The 15074-nt window shown below is 50.8% G+C and overlaps 1 protein-coding gene across 5 annotated transcripts in view; it reads right to left on the bottom strand.

The window, feature by feature from the left end:
* Nucleotides 1-14517, bottom strand: part of KIAA0232 (KIAA0232 ortholog) — an 82831-nt gene extending 68314 nt beyond the window's left edge. For 4 of the 5 annotated variants that reach the window (XM_069594780.1, XM_069594783.1, XM_069594782.1 and 1 more), the window contains exon 1: nucleotides 14205-14517. The gene's annotated coding sequence lies outside the window, so the exon portion shown is untranslated. The remainder of the gene's footprint in view (nucleotides 1-14204) is intronic. The other variant, XM_069594785.1, reaches the window with a different exon arrangement.
* Between the last annotated feature and the right edge of the window lie 557 nt (nucleotides 14518-15074).

Raw genomic sequence — 15074 nt, 5'->3', positions numbered from 1 at the left:
GCTCGCAGCCGCTGGGGCGGTGGGGCCCTATTTCAGCTGCGCCAGGAAACACAGCCCGTCTGCGGCACGGCCCCCACTACGTGTGATGCCAACTGCGCTTCTGCTCCTGCAGCTTTTATCCTGGTAAAAGGTGTCCAGGGAGGTGACAGGGGTAGCCTTGGAAGCACCCCATCTTCATGTTCAGAGAGGGGTCACCTGATCTAGGGCTGTTCAAACATTTCCCCAAGTGGTAGAAAGTGAAAGTAAGAGTCGCTCAGTTGTGCCCAACTCTTTGCAACTCCACGGACTATACAGTCCATGGGATTCTCCAGGCCAGAATACTGGAGTGGGGGACCCTTTCCCTTCTTCAGGGGATCTTCCCAACCCAGGGATCGAACCCAGCTCTCCCACATTGCAGGCAGACTCTTTACCAGCTGAGCCACCAGGGAAGCCCAAGAATACTGGAGTGGGTAGCCTAGCCCCTCTCCAGGGGAATCTTCCCAACCCAGGAATCGAACTGGAGTCGCCTGCATTGCAGGTGGATTTTTTACCACGAGTTATCAAGCAGTAGATCCCAAGACTAAATCTGACAGGGGCTGAAGGGGCACAGCCAAGGGAGATCACCCCAGCCCCTGCCTCACGCAGTAAGTCACCTGGGCTAAGAATTCTACCCATTCATTCATTCAGCAAACGTTTGAGCCCCTAAGTTGTGCAGATCCTGCCTTCACAGCACCAACAAGCACCGAGTTCAGCCCAACCTCGTCTTATGGGTTAAGAAACTGAAGTGAGCACTCAAAGGTTAGGATTGGGGTCACTGTGGGCCTAGGTCCAAAGCTGTGTCTCTCCGCAGCACCGTTCACCCCTCATTTGACTTGCAGCCTTGCCGGCATAAGATTTTGGAGAGTCAAAGACAAGCCATTTCACTTCGCATCTAGCACGTCCTTTTTATTAGCCTCTTATCTGGTTGTGCTGGGTCTTCACTGCTGTGCCCAGGCTTTCTCTAAGGTGAGGCCAGCGAGGGCGCCTCTCTAGCTGCAGTGCCCAGGTTCCCCACTACAGCGGCTTCTCCCGTCGCAGGGCACAGGCTCTGGGGCTGCGGCTTAGGCAGTGGCGGTGAACAGGCTTGCTTGCTTCAAGGCATGTGCACCTTCCCGGACCAGGGATCGAGCCTGTGGCGCCTGTGTTGGTAACCAATGCTCACCCCACCCCACCCTCCAGCACATCTTTCTTAATCGTGGTTTCTGTCCCCACAGGTCTGGAGGCATCTTGAGAAGCTGGGTGACCTGAGGCCAAGCCAGAGAGAAAGCGAGATGGGCTCTGCTCCAGTGCAGCCGTACAGACGGCAGGGCGCTCCCTGAGCCCTTTCTAGGCTACGGCCCGCCTGCACAGGCAGGGCCTGAATATATTCCACTTAAGACGCATTTTGCTTCTGTGACAGTGTCTATCGCATGGTCAGTGAAAAAGCTTAGAGACACTGTTCTCTGATTTGCACATGTGCTTTTCTGGAAACAAGAGAATGAAATGGGGGGGGGGGGGGCGGAGTATAACATCTAAGAGCAAAAACACTCACCTGATGTAAGCTGTTGTTTACTTGCTAAGCCGTGTCTGACTCTTGGTGACCCCATGGACTGCAGCACACCGGGCCTCCCCATCTTTCACCAATCTCCCGGAGCTTGCTCAAACTCACGTTAATTCAGTTGGTGATGCCACCCAACCACCTCATCCTCTGTCGCCCCCTTCTCCTCCTGACCTCAATCTTTCCCCAAATCAGGATCTTTTCCAATGAACTGGCTCTTTGCACCAGGTGGCCAAAATATTGGAGCTGAAACATCAGTCCTTCTAATGAATATTCAGAGTTGATTTCTTCTGGATTGACTGGTTTGATCTCCTTGCAGTCCAAGGGGCTTTCAAGAGTCTTCTCTAGCACCACAGTTTGAAAGCATCAATTTTTCGGCTCTCAGCCTTCTTTAAGATCCAATTCTCACATCCATACATGACTACTGGTAAAACCATAGCTTAGACTATACGGCTGTCTCGGTTTGTCAATAACTTTCCTTCCAAGGAGCAAGTGTCTTTTAATCTCATGGCTGAAGTCACTGTTCACAGTGATTCTGGAGCTCAAGAAAATAAAATCTGTCACTGCTTCTCCTTTTTCCCCATCTATCTGCCACGAACTTCTGGGACCAGATGCCATCATCTTCGTTTTTTGAATGTTGAGTTTTAAGCCAGCTTTTTCTCTCCCCTTTCATCCTCATCAGGAGGCTCTTTAGTCTCTCTTCACTTGCTGCCATTAGAGTGGTATCATCTGTATTACCTGAAGTTGCAGACATCTCTCCAGGCAATCTTGATTCCTGCTTGTGAGTCATCTAGCTGGGCATTCTGCATGATGTACTCTGTATAGAAGTTAAATAAACAGGCTGCCAGTACACAGCTTTGACGTACTTCTCTCCCAATCCTGAACCAGTCCATTGTTCCATGTCCAGTTCTAACTGTTGCTTCTTATCCTGCATACAGGTTTCTCAGTAGACAGGTAAGGTGGTCTAGTATTCCCATCTTTAAGAATTTTCCACAGTTTGTCATGATCTACACAGTCAAAGGCTTTAGCAGTCAGTGAAGCAGATGTTTTCCTGGAATTCCCTTGCTTTCTCTATGAACCAGTGGATGTTGGCAATTTGATCTCTGGTTCCTCTGCCTTTTCTAAACCCAGCCTGTTCATTTGGAAGCTCTCGGTCTACTAACTGTTGAAACCTAGCTTGAAGGATTTTGAACATAACCTTACTAACACGTGAAATGAGTGCAACTGTGCAGCAGTTTGAACATCCTTTGGCACTGCCCTTCTTTGGGACTGGGATGAAAACTGACATTTTCCAGTCCTTGTGGCCACTGCTGAGTTTTCCAAATTTGCTGGCATAGTGAGTGCAGTACTTTCAAAGCATCATCTTTTAGGATTTGAAATAGCTCAGCTGGAATTCTATCACTTCCACTAGCTGTGTTTGTAGTGATGCTTCCTAAGGCTCACTTGACTTCACAATCCAGGATGTCTGGCTCTAGGTGAGTGACCACACCATCGTGGTTATCTGGGTCACTAAGACGTTTTTTGTATAACTCTTCATGTATTCTTGCCACCTCTTCTTAACCTCTTCTGTTTCTGTTAGGTCCTTACTGTTTCTGTCCTTTATTATACCCATCTTTGCATGAACTCCCCTTGATACCTTCAATTTTCTTGAAGGGATCTCGAGTCTTTCCCATTCTATTGTTTTCCTCTATTTCTTTGCACTGTTCACTTAAGAAGGCTTTCTTATCTCTCCTTGCTCTTCTCTAGAACTCTGCATTTGGTTGGGTATATCTTTCCCTTTCTCCCTTGCTTTTTGCTTCTCTTTTCTCAACTATTTGTAAAGCCTCCTCACTGCAGTCCAGTTGCTCAGTTGTGCCCACTCCTCAGAACACCACTTTACCTTCTTGCGTGTTTTTCTTCCTTCCGGATGGTTTTGGTCACTGCCTCCTGCACAATGTTACAAGCCAGGCTCCTCCGTCCATGGGATTCTCCAGGCAGCAACACTGGAGTGGGTTGCCACTCCCTTCTCCAGGGGATCTACCTGACCCAAGGATTGAACCCAGGTCTCCTGCATCTGCAGGCAGACTCTTTACTCTCTGAGTCACCAGGGAAGCCTGGTACACTTACTGACATATTGAAAAGAAGCCCCCAAGCGGCACCGGGAAATCCTCAGACCGCCTGCTGCCAGTGAAGGCCCAGGCATGCTCCTCAGCTCCAGAGCCCTGGGCAGGCCAGAAGTGGACTTGGGGGTGGGGAATGGGGGTGGGTGGAAATCACGCCGAGGAGGTACCAACCACCTGAGCTACCTGTAAACCAGAAAACCAAATTAGAGGTTTAGGCAGCAGATGGTAACGTGGTAGCGAGGTTCACTCCGGGGCTGAGAACGGGAAAAGGAAGGCAACGAATTCTCACGGTCGTTTCATCAGGGGAAGATTGCAAGATGAAGAGGAAGCCTCGGGAGCAAGGCTTTGAGGGTTACAGCCACTTGCCTGCGTGAACTGCATCTCTGAATGTGGGCTCCTCCCTACTGCCGAGGGCTGGGTCCGCAGAGGCTATGTTATAACTCTTGTGGGAAAGGCTGCCTTCTTGTCCTGATGAGACGCACTTAAAACACAAAAGCAAAACAGGGTAGGGAGATAGCCCACTCAACAGCCCAGCTCCAAGCCTTGCTCACTCCTGGAATCATGCCCATCTGGGAGAGGGGCTCAGGGCGCCCTGCTCCCTGGCACTTTTCTTTCCCTCAAGCTGCAGAGACTACAACCATGCCCGCCCCCACGCTGCCCCTCCTCTGCCCTGGCCTCACTGGGACTTCTTTATTTACACTCACTTCCTCCTATGGCACGATCCAGCAGCAAAACCCAAGTCACACCAATGTAATCTAAAAGTTGCTAGCAGCCATATTAAAGAAGAAAAACAGATGAAATTCATTTTAGTAATATATTTATAACTCGAGAGACCCCAAATATTATCACTCCAAATATAATCAAGGTAAAAGTCATTAGTGACCTATTATACGTTGTTTCCCCCCATACTAAGTCTTTGAAATCTGGTGCATATTTGACACAGAACATCTCAAGTCAGTCTAGCCCCATTTCACGCACTCCGAAGCTACATGTGGCTCAGGCGGCTGGCTTACTGAACAGCCAGGCCGAGCTGATCTCCACTCCCGCGACTGTAAATATGTCTACACAGAGGCCACTCCACACTTCCTCTCACCTCCTCCTCTCTCTTGAATCCCAATATTATAAAGCCATCAAGCTACCAGACAGGTGTCTAATAGGTATCTCAACTCACAACATCTCTTAAAAAAAAAAAACAAAACCACAAATTCTTCACCACCACCACCAGCATCCTTGCCATGACCTTCCCACCGTCAATCAAGGGCAAGTCCATATGTTCCTGCTACTCAAGCCAAAGGCTCTGGAATCAGCCTTGACTCCTCCGGTCCCTCTCCCATTCCACATCACCCAACCCATCAGCAAGTCCTCCCGGTCCTGCCTTCACGATGACCCAGGATGGGGGTCTTCCACTTGCTCTGCCCTCCCGAGCAGAGCTCTGCTGCTCTGCCTCTCAGATGGCTCCCCATCTGTCTCCCTGGTTTCCCCCAGGCCTCTGCTCGAGGGTCTTCTCACCAGGGAGCTGTTCCCTGTCCACCCTAAACCCAACAGCAGCCCTCTGGCCTTACGTCTTCCCGTGGCCTGTGTGTCCCTCTGCTGACTCTCCCCCACCCCCACCCACCGGCACAGGACGGTGTGGGGGGACCATGGGTGGTCAGACAGCCCCCCGAGACCACCTGCCGTGGGGAGCCCAGCTGACCAGAGCCTGCGGCCGCCGCACATGCAATGTCACGAGGGCCAAGACATGAGGCCACGTGTCCCTCGGGCTGCTTGCTCCCAGCAGTGCTGACCAGGAGGGGGTGCCAGCCCTCATCTTCCAACAGAGCCTGAAGCCTGGCCAAGGCTGACTCTAGACTGCCCAGCCCTCCGCCACCTCTCCTTCCTTCGCGAGCAGGATCGCACTGTGGGGAAGCCGAGGGCTCCTCCCAGCACCCCTGCTCCCTCCCTCGTCCCCTCGTGGAAGTCTCCCACACGTCTAACCATCTTGGCATCTACGCCTGGGACACTGTGAGCGCAGCCAAGTGCTGTGGAAACGAATGACTCTCCAGGAAGAGCCAGGCCGTGGAGAGGACGTCCATTTTTAAGTTACCAAGACACTCGCGGGGGCTCCTGCTCTGCCATGCATCATGTGCTAACTTTAGGGAAGTGTCCTGAGACCTCTGCGCTCCAGCTTCCTCATCTGTAAAATGAAGACACCACCACCTCTCTCAAGAGCTGTCAGGAGGAGTACAACGGACAGTTCACCTAAGGTCCCCAACAAGAGGCCTCACGTGGAGGAAGTGCTTTAACAAGCGTGAGTTCACTCTCCTCTGTAGCTGCTTCTAAGAATCCCTTCAACTCTGACCACCTGTCAACTAAATAAAGCCCCAAATGACCCTAAGCACCCTAAGGACTGTCACCCTCAGCGACAGACTTTATTTTCTTGGGCTCCAAAATCATTGCAGATGGTGACTACAGCCATGAAATAAAAAGATGCTTGCTGCTTGGAAGAAAAGCTATGACCAACCTAAACAGCAGAGATATTACTTTGCCAACAAAAGTCCATCTACTCGAAGCTATGGTTTTTCCAGTAGTCATGCATGGATGTGAGAGTTGGACTATAAAGAAAGCTGAGCGCCAAAGAATTGATGCTTTTGAACTGTGGTTTTGGAAAAGACTCTTGAGAGTCCCTCAGACTGCAAGGAGATCCAACCAGTCCATCCTAAAGGAAATCAGTCCTGAATATTCATTGGAAGGACTGATGGTGAAGCTGAAGGTCCAATACTTTGGCCACCTGATGTGAAGAACTGACTCACTGGAAAAGACCCTGATGCTGAGAAAGACTGAAGGTGGGAGGAGAAGGGGGTGACAGAGGATGAGATGGTTGGATGGCATCATGGACTCAATGGACATGAGTTTGAGCAAGCTCCGGAAGTTGGTGATGGATAGGGAAGCCTGGCATGCTGCAGTCCCTGGGATTGCAAAGAGTCAGACACCACTGACAGAATGAACTGAATTGAATCCTCACAACTACTTCAAAGAAGAAAATGCCCAGGCTGACGTCTAAAATTATTAAAACTAATAAAGCCACCAAGAAAATGTTTAATATGATAATTTAATCGATCATATTATTAATGATCACAATCATTAATACTATATGATTATGACAATTAATATGATCATAATCATTAATATTATCAATGATAATTTAAAGAAATTAGAAGCTTGCTGGTTCGTTTTTCTTTTTTTAGGTTGCCTAGAGTAAGGGGGGTTTTTCAAGAGAGTTCACCAAAACATTATGTACAAAAATGTTCACTGTGTTACAGAAACAACTTGGAAGTCCACTCCATCAACTAAATTCTGGCACGTCCACAGCACAGAAAACCAGGCACAGCAAAGAAACCACAGTGAAGTGGGTCTACACAAGCGGTAAAGATACAGATGCTGACACGGAAAGCACTCCAGATGCCAGTGCACGTCACACTCTCCACGACGACTCCACAAGTCACAAGTACAGACGTAATTTTTTTTCCTATGACATCCAAGAAGTTTATCAATCGTTTTTCAAGATGAGTACAGGATGGGCAGGGAGTGAAAGAGGAGATTTTTCTAATCAACTTAAACTTACTGCTTTTTTAGATTTAACATGTACTTAAAAAAAAAAAGGCTTAAAAAAATAAATAAACAGGTTTTAAAAGAGTTGTCTGTATTCAAAACAGGGGCTTCCCAGGTGGCTCAGTGAGTAAAGAATCCACCTGCAAGGCAGGATAAGCAGGAGACTTAGGTTCGATCCCTGGGTCTGGAAGATCTGGAGGAGGGCATGGCAATCCACTCCAGTACTCTTGCCTGCAGAATCCCATGGACAGGGGAGCCTGGCAGGCTACAGTCATGGGGTCGCAAAGAGTCGGACACAACTTAGCGACTGAGCACATACACATATTCAAAAAATGTTTTGGTAAATCACACAAAATACAGTTTTAATAAATTAAGTTTTATATTTTACAAAAATAAGAAACAGCTCTGATGATACTAACAAAAAATTAACAGTATGATCAGTAATCATTATCTAGGGTGGTGATCAAAGGAAGTAGTGGCAAGTTACCGTCACCACCACCACCACCACCACCAGCCCAGAAATGCGTCTCTTCAATTTCAGCTTTCTCCTGGTGACATTCTGTCGATGTGTAAAAATAACTGAACCTCTAGTCGTGCGACCAAACCTAATCCAGTTTTGTAAGTTGACTATACTTCAATGAAGTACTGTTTTCAACTTTCTCACCATTAATATCTTCAAGGAAGATGCTAACGAGGAGCAAAAGGTTATCAGACACCTAAGAAAAGGCTAGTAACTGAAGGAAAAATAAATAAAGAGCTTGACCAAATGCCCAAACTTGGGCAATTTTGCAGTAGTCCTGCGTCCTGGCTCTTAAGACGCCACAGGCACTTTGGGGAATGCGCTAGGGCTAGAAACGGACTCCTGGCTGGAGGGGAGACAAATCCCTGCCCGCCTTCCACCTCTCCCTGGTACTGAGGTGAGCAAGCGTTATCACCGGAAAGGAAATCTGAAGACAGGCCGAGGCCGCCGCCGCCGCCTCCACACACAACTGGCTCGGGCGTGCACTGGGCGCTGAGTGACCACTCCCTGTGCTGCACTACAGAGACCACACACACGCGCCCCCACCCACCCACCCACACACACAGTGCCTGGCCTTGCTTCCTGTCACATAACCACATACAGACACGCACACGCGCACACACACAGAGCCCGCACTCACAGGATGCACATTCTCTCATCACTCCATTGACGAAGGACACAGACACAAAGCCACACGCCTGCAGTTCTGCAATTATGCGTCTTCTAAACTGTCCTACCGCTTTCAGTTCTAACTCACACCAGGCTCATCCCCTGGGACAGGCCTATCACCCTCAGCTCTCTGGGTGGGTTTTAAGAGAGACTGATTAGGAATATATAGATTTCCAATGATTTTTTTTGTAAGTTCATAATCAGAAGTAAGGTCAACGTAAGTAAAGTAGCAATCAACACACACACTTATGCTGCTGCAAGTTTAGGGAATTTATTACAGAATCAAAGGTACCACAGTGGATACAACCTGTCAAGCAGTAATGTGTATAATCTTAAAAATAGTAACTAAATGTTTAATTAAAAGTTTCAGAGTTACAGCTGGCTTTCAGCAACAAGCTTCTCCCTCTCCAGCCTGGGAGCAAGACTGCTGAGCAGACTCGGGAAGAGACAGAGAGCTATGGAGAAGGCCAGGGGACAGGAAGGAGCTTCGGAGACAATGTCAGAAACAGCTGTGATGACAGATACTGCATGAGGGTGGCCCTCTGGCTCAGTGGTTAAGAAGCTGCCCGTCAGCGCAGGGGCCGTGGGTTCAACCCCTGGTCCGTGAAGAGTCCGCACGCTGAGGGGCAGATAAACCCAGGCGCTCCACAGGCCGAAGCCGCAGTCCTCAAGCCCACGCTCCACAGCCGGAGGAGCCCCCGCGGTGATGCGCCTGGGCACTGCGACCAGAGCGGCCCGCACGCGCTGCAACCAGACCCCACGCTGCAACCAGACCCCGCGCAGCCAGAAAGGAAAGCAGAAACATAGATGTAAGATTCTACTACCAGACTACAACAAAAACACGTGCTCTACTAAAAAACAACAGAGGAAAAAACATGGTAATCCCTTTTCCACTTTCTTAAGCTCACTTACAGAAAGACTTACTTGGTCTTCAGAGTAATTCTGTGCAAAAGCTCCCTCCAACCCAACACTCACTTTTTCGCTTATTCCCAAAACCAATGGAAGAGTGAAGGTGGGGAGACCAGATGATTATTTTTCCTTTACACAGGAGCCAGAAATAAATCTGGGAACACTATTACAGTAACCAACGTATACACTCAATCGACATACCTACCCAACCACTAGTTGTCTCTACACCTGCCGCAATTAACAGGTGGAGGTTGCCACTCCCCGAGCACTGACTGCGCGCTGGGCCCTGCTCTGAGTGTCCCGTGGATTCATGAAGCTCGCACACACAGCCATCCCAACCCTACTCCCCTTCTGCCTAGTTCAGAGAACGGAGACTGCTCGAGTTCACTCAGCCCAGCAGGTACACCGGTAAGAAGCACGTGAGACACCCTACGACACGCTAGAGGGAGGCCAAGAACCTCCTCTCTCCCCTTAAGGAGTTTATGATCCATGGAACGAATAAACTAAAGTCAGAAAGGAAAAGCAGCTGAGTGGGGGCAGCCTCAAGCACCGTGTGGGCGGATACTGAGGAGTTGATTCTGAAAGTCAGAGGAAGCTTCTTTCATAGACGCAGCAGCACTGAAGTCAAGCCTTCAGTATTAAGGATTCTGCTAAGAAGAAAAAAAAAAAGGCAAAAAAACCATTCCAGAGTAAAGTGAAAGCCATTCCAAATAACCATGGAAGTGGCCAGAGGTCTAAGTGTCGAAATACCAGGTGGTGAGAGATGAAGCTTAAAGTTACAGTGATGCCAGATGGCATAGGTCTCAATGATTTCCTAACCCTTTAACACTAATTCTCAGCTGGCCAGGTGGTGATGCCTCCGAGGTGAAAATCTTTGTGGGAGTAAGCCTACCAACAGAACTAGGTCATACCCCTCAGGTGTGATGGAGTGGAGGGAGATGTTGAGAACCTCTGCTATACACCTGGGGCGGGGGGGGGGGGGGCAGGTGTGCTATGACCTGATTTTACACATTGAATAATTCTGCTAACAGAACACAGGAGGACTCAGGAAAGGGAGGCCAGTCAGCAGGCCTACCTACAGGAACAACCTCCGCAAGGACAGACAAGAGCCAGGGAGGGCAGGGACGGAGGGACTGCTGGGGGAAGGAAACAAACAAAAAGAGGCTGATGGAAAAGACACACGGAGGCAGACTCGGTAAAAATCTCATCGAGAAAAAGCAGACTCAAGAAAGTTTCCAGCCCGGGGGACGAGGAGGACGGACGTTCTGAGAAGTTATGCAATCCTTCTTACCTTTTATCTGAACGAGGCCACACAGTACACAAAGAGCAGCCACTTTAAGTGACACCGCAAAGCAAAAATAGCACAGACTTCTCACAAAATAAAGAAACAGAAGTTCAAGAGAGATTTAGCTAACTTGCCCACGGTGACCCAGGGATGAGGGATGAGCCGAGACACAAACCTGAGTCTTCCAAATCCGGACCTGACAGACTCTAAACAGGCACCCTCAAAAGCAGTTTACTTTTTATGAGTATAAAAATCTCCAAAAAATAAACCCACCAAAAACGTTTTAAACAAAAAGCTGGTAATCTGCTGGGAATGTAATTATATTTCAAAGGTAAGGAATGTTTTAAAACGTGTGCTCCAATCCCCTCTCCCAAGAGACTGACTTCAGTCAGCAGTGCTGGCTTTGTGAACCCTGAAACTTTCAACACACAGGGCAGAGGTGGTTGTTATTTTTGTATAAAAATACCACTTGGTGTTTTATGAGAGATCAAAAATAATTGAAAAGAAATATGCTCAGTATCTTCAACATCCTAAAACCTCATTCCCAGATTCCCAGTGCTGTGGTTGGTACCGATATTTGTTATTAAAATACTTTATAATAATAATATTCTTCATAAGGTGGATTACAGACTTTGGCTTCATTCAGCAAACATTTACACATTTTCATGTTGGGGATAAAACAATGACATGGTCACCACAGCCAGAGTTTAACAAGCACAACGCGTGATACAGGCAATAATGAAAGTAAAAATAGAGGACTGTGACTGCAGAAATGAATAATTCACTTTGATAGGGTTTCCAAAGGGCTCCAGAGAGGACCTAAAATCAGATGTGGACTTTTAAAAAGTGGAGTGGGTGGAAGTGAGACAGGGCATTCCAACTGGAGAAAAAGATTACAAAAGGGATGAAGCAGCTAGGCTGATCCGAGAACCAAGAGCCCTCTCGCGGGGCAGTGTGAGAAGGGAACCAGGACGACAGGTGAGGTTCAGAGCGGCTGGGGCCAGACTGCAGGGGGCCTTAAACGCGATGCTGCCGGCTCTGGATTCCGGTCTCCACACAACAGGCAGGCTTAGAAGCTTTCTGAGCCAGAGACTGACAAGATCCAATCTGTGTTTAGGAAAGATGGCCTGACAGCCGGGCAAAGTGCAGGTAGGAAGGGTCGGGGAGGAGCCTAAGAAAGCTGTAAGCCAGGAGAGGAATGGGAAGCTTTGACACATTAGCACTAGCTAATATTTTAAACGGGACTGAATCTTGACACAACGACTTCACATCTCCCCTCACCTAATCATTCCAACCATCCTGTGAAACAGGTATCATTACTCTCCCCATTTTACAGATGAGAAAACTGGCTCAGAGGGCCATTAACTGCTCCAAGTCAAATGCTGCTACAACAGGGAGAACCTAGGCTCCGCAATGCTCCACACAAAGCAAAATAAAAACAATCTTACTGCTTCCCAAACTGCTACTGCAAAATAAAGCACAGAGTGATCTTTGACATCTTTGAAAGAGTTGCTAAAATTCCATTTACTTTTCTTAAATGGTTGCAACTTGTGTAGCAAATAAGCTAATTATCCTTAAAATAGTTACAGATTTGCCTTGTGTTAGCCTCACAGTAAAGATCTGTACTTTTCCTGAAAAACAATGCACCTGTACCTCTACTTCCATCTTCTGCAATGTTAAATATTTAAGAGTAATATTTTCTACTTCCTTCAATGTTTCAGTGGCCAAACTAGATGACACAGGCTTATGTAAAAACTTACATGTGCCCAAACTGAAACAGTAAATATTTTTTGAATTACTAAAAATTAATTATTTAGCAAGTACAGTAACTGAATATAGAACACAATAAGTATTCATTGCAAAAAGCTTACATGTAAGTATAAATGTTAGTCGTTCAATCGGGTCCAACTCTTGGGGACCTCAAGGACTGTAGCCCACCATGCTCCTCTTGTCCACGGGATTCTCCAGGCAAGAATACTGGAGTGAGTAGCCATTACCTTCTCCAGGGGATCTTCCCAACCCAGGGATCAAACCAGATCTCCTGCATTGCAGGCAGATTCTTTACCACTGAGCCACCAGGGAAACCCCAATAGTGTATTCCTACGCACACATATAGGTATGTAAAGACACAATTTCAGGAATCATTTCTGTCACAAAGAAATGTCATCAAGAACCTAAAAACCACTTATGAATGGATTAACCCAAAATAACCGATGGAAGAATATGTGACCTTCAGGCTGCAAAGTGGGATAACTCCCCATGTCGGATTCAGGCTTATGAAATGGTCAAGCTGCTCTGGCACCTAGCTAGCTCTAGGATTTGACTGTATAGTTAGTTTTACCCAGGACATTACCTATTATCAAAACTGCTTGCACCCAACTAACTCTACACCGATCTTCTACCACTGTTTTGTTTTGTTTTGTTTTAACAAGCAAAGACCCAGACACGTAAACCTCCCTCTTAGGAACCTGGACGGAGTATCAAATATCCAAGTATCCTAGACATCCAGGGGGATTCGCTGGTGGCTCAGTCGGTAAAGAATCGCCCTGCAATGCGGGAGACCCGGGTTCGATCCCTGGGTCGGGAAGATCTCCTGGAGGAGGGCATGTCAACGCCACCCCAGCATTCTCGCCTGCAAAATCCCCATGGACAGAGGAGCCTGGAGGGCTACAGTCCACGGGGGGGTCGCAAAGAGTCGGACACACGGCTGAGCACAGCACACACGCACGGGCTAACATCCAAGCATCCACTCGCAAGTGATGAGCAGAAACCATATTTAGTTCTGTCCCCCCAACCCGCTAAATCTCCTACAGTTTTGTTTTTTTTTTTTTTTTTTTTTGCTAGGTTGGCTTTCCTGAGCTTGTCTCTAGAGGACAAAAACTGAAAGGCGGCCAAGTAGAGAAATCGAAAACCCGGGTTCTGCCACGGTTTTGGTGGTCTGCCCCAGGAGCCGGGGCAGGCCCGAGTACAAGCGCGCGCCGCCCCGCTCCGTCCCGAGGCTCAGGCATCTATCTCTCCGGTGACCATCCCGCTGCTCGGGGCGCCGGGGTTCCCGGGGCGCAGGCATCTCTCCCCGGCGACCACCCCGCTCCTCGGTGGCGCCGGGGGGTACGCTCGCGCTGGCGGCCAGCGCAGGAGGCCGGCTCCGGCCCTCCGGAGCGCGCGCGCGCGCGGCCGTATAACCTTCGCCGGACCTGGCGCCGCAGGGCCCGCCCCGCACGCGCAGAGAGCCACAGGCCCGCGCGCCCGCCCGCCCCCGCCGGCCGCTTCCCTTCCCCGGGGTCGGCGGGGAGCCCCTAAAGGACAATGCAGGACGGGAGGGGGCCAGCGCCGCCGCGAGCGCCCACCCCGGCGGCCCGGCCCGGCCCTCGGGGCCCCGCGCGCCCCGCCTCGCCTCCCCGGAGAGCCGCTCCCAGCGCGGCCCATTGTGCGCACTCATCGTCCGGCCCGCGCGCCGCCGCCGCCCGCGCCCCCCCAGGCGCCGGGGTCCCGCGCCCGGAGCGCACCGCACGCTGGGGGCCTGGCCCCGCCCGCCCCGGCCCAACCCCGGCCCAGCCCCGGCCCAGCCCGCGGTACCTGCCGAGCGAGCGGCCGGGCGGCGCGGCGGCCGCGGCGGGGGCGCCTCCTCGCTCCGCGGGCTCCGAGCGGCTGCCGAGCGCCGGGCGGGCCGGGGCGGGCGCCTGACGTAAAGCAGCGGCGGCGGTGGCGGCGGCGGTGGCGGCGGCGGCGGCGGCGGCGGCAGCGGCGCCACTCGGCGGAGGGCGGGGGGGGGCGGTGCACCGCGGCCGCTCCGCTCCGTTACCCGGCAACCGGCCTCAGCGCCCCGCCAGCCGGCCGCGCTCCATATCCTTCCGCCCAGGCGCCGGGATTACATCAGCGCCGCCGCCCCGCCCCGGCCCCGCCCCTCCGGCCGACTCCGGGGCGCCTCCGGGGGCGCGCGCGCGCACGCCAGGGAGGCCTGCTCTTGGTGCGAGCGATGCGGCCGCGGGTGGGTGCTGGGGTCGCAGGCGGGGAGGGCGTTGGAGGCCTGCAGGCGGGAGCCCCACCACCACCACCCCCGGTGTACGGGGCGTCGGAGCGGAGATGCACACCCCCTCCCCCGCCGCCGGGTGCAGGGGCGCGTGGGGCTCCCGAACTCCGTCACCGCCCCTCCCCGCCCCCGGGCCGCCGCCGCCCGGGTCCCCGCCTTCGCGGGCACACGCTCCACCTGTCTGTGCACCGCCAGCTCTTCCCCACCTCCTCGCCGCGTCCTGGGATGGCTGCAGTGGGCGGTTTAAAATACCGGTTTAAAAAAAAGAAAAAATCCAGAAGACAAGCTAAGGAAATGCGACAGGGCTCTTTTTATTAAGGAGGCAAAAATAAATTCTGGAAGATTCGGAAGTGGGAACCAAAAATAGGCACTAACCTTTGAAGCAGAGTCTCTTCACACCCACCTACTTTTCCTAA

Source organism: Ovis canadensis, chromosome 6 (assembly GCF_042477335.2).
Source record: "Ovis canadensis isolate MfBH-ARS-UI-01 breed Bighorn chromosome 6, ARS-UI_OviCan_v2, whole genome shotgun sequence".
In the NCBI taxonomy this organism is placed as follows: domain Eukaryota; kingdom Metazoa; phylum Chordata; class Mammalia; order Artiodactyla; family Bovidae; genus Ovis; species Ovis canadensis.
This window is presented reverse-complemented; position numbering and strand designations above follow the sequence as displayed.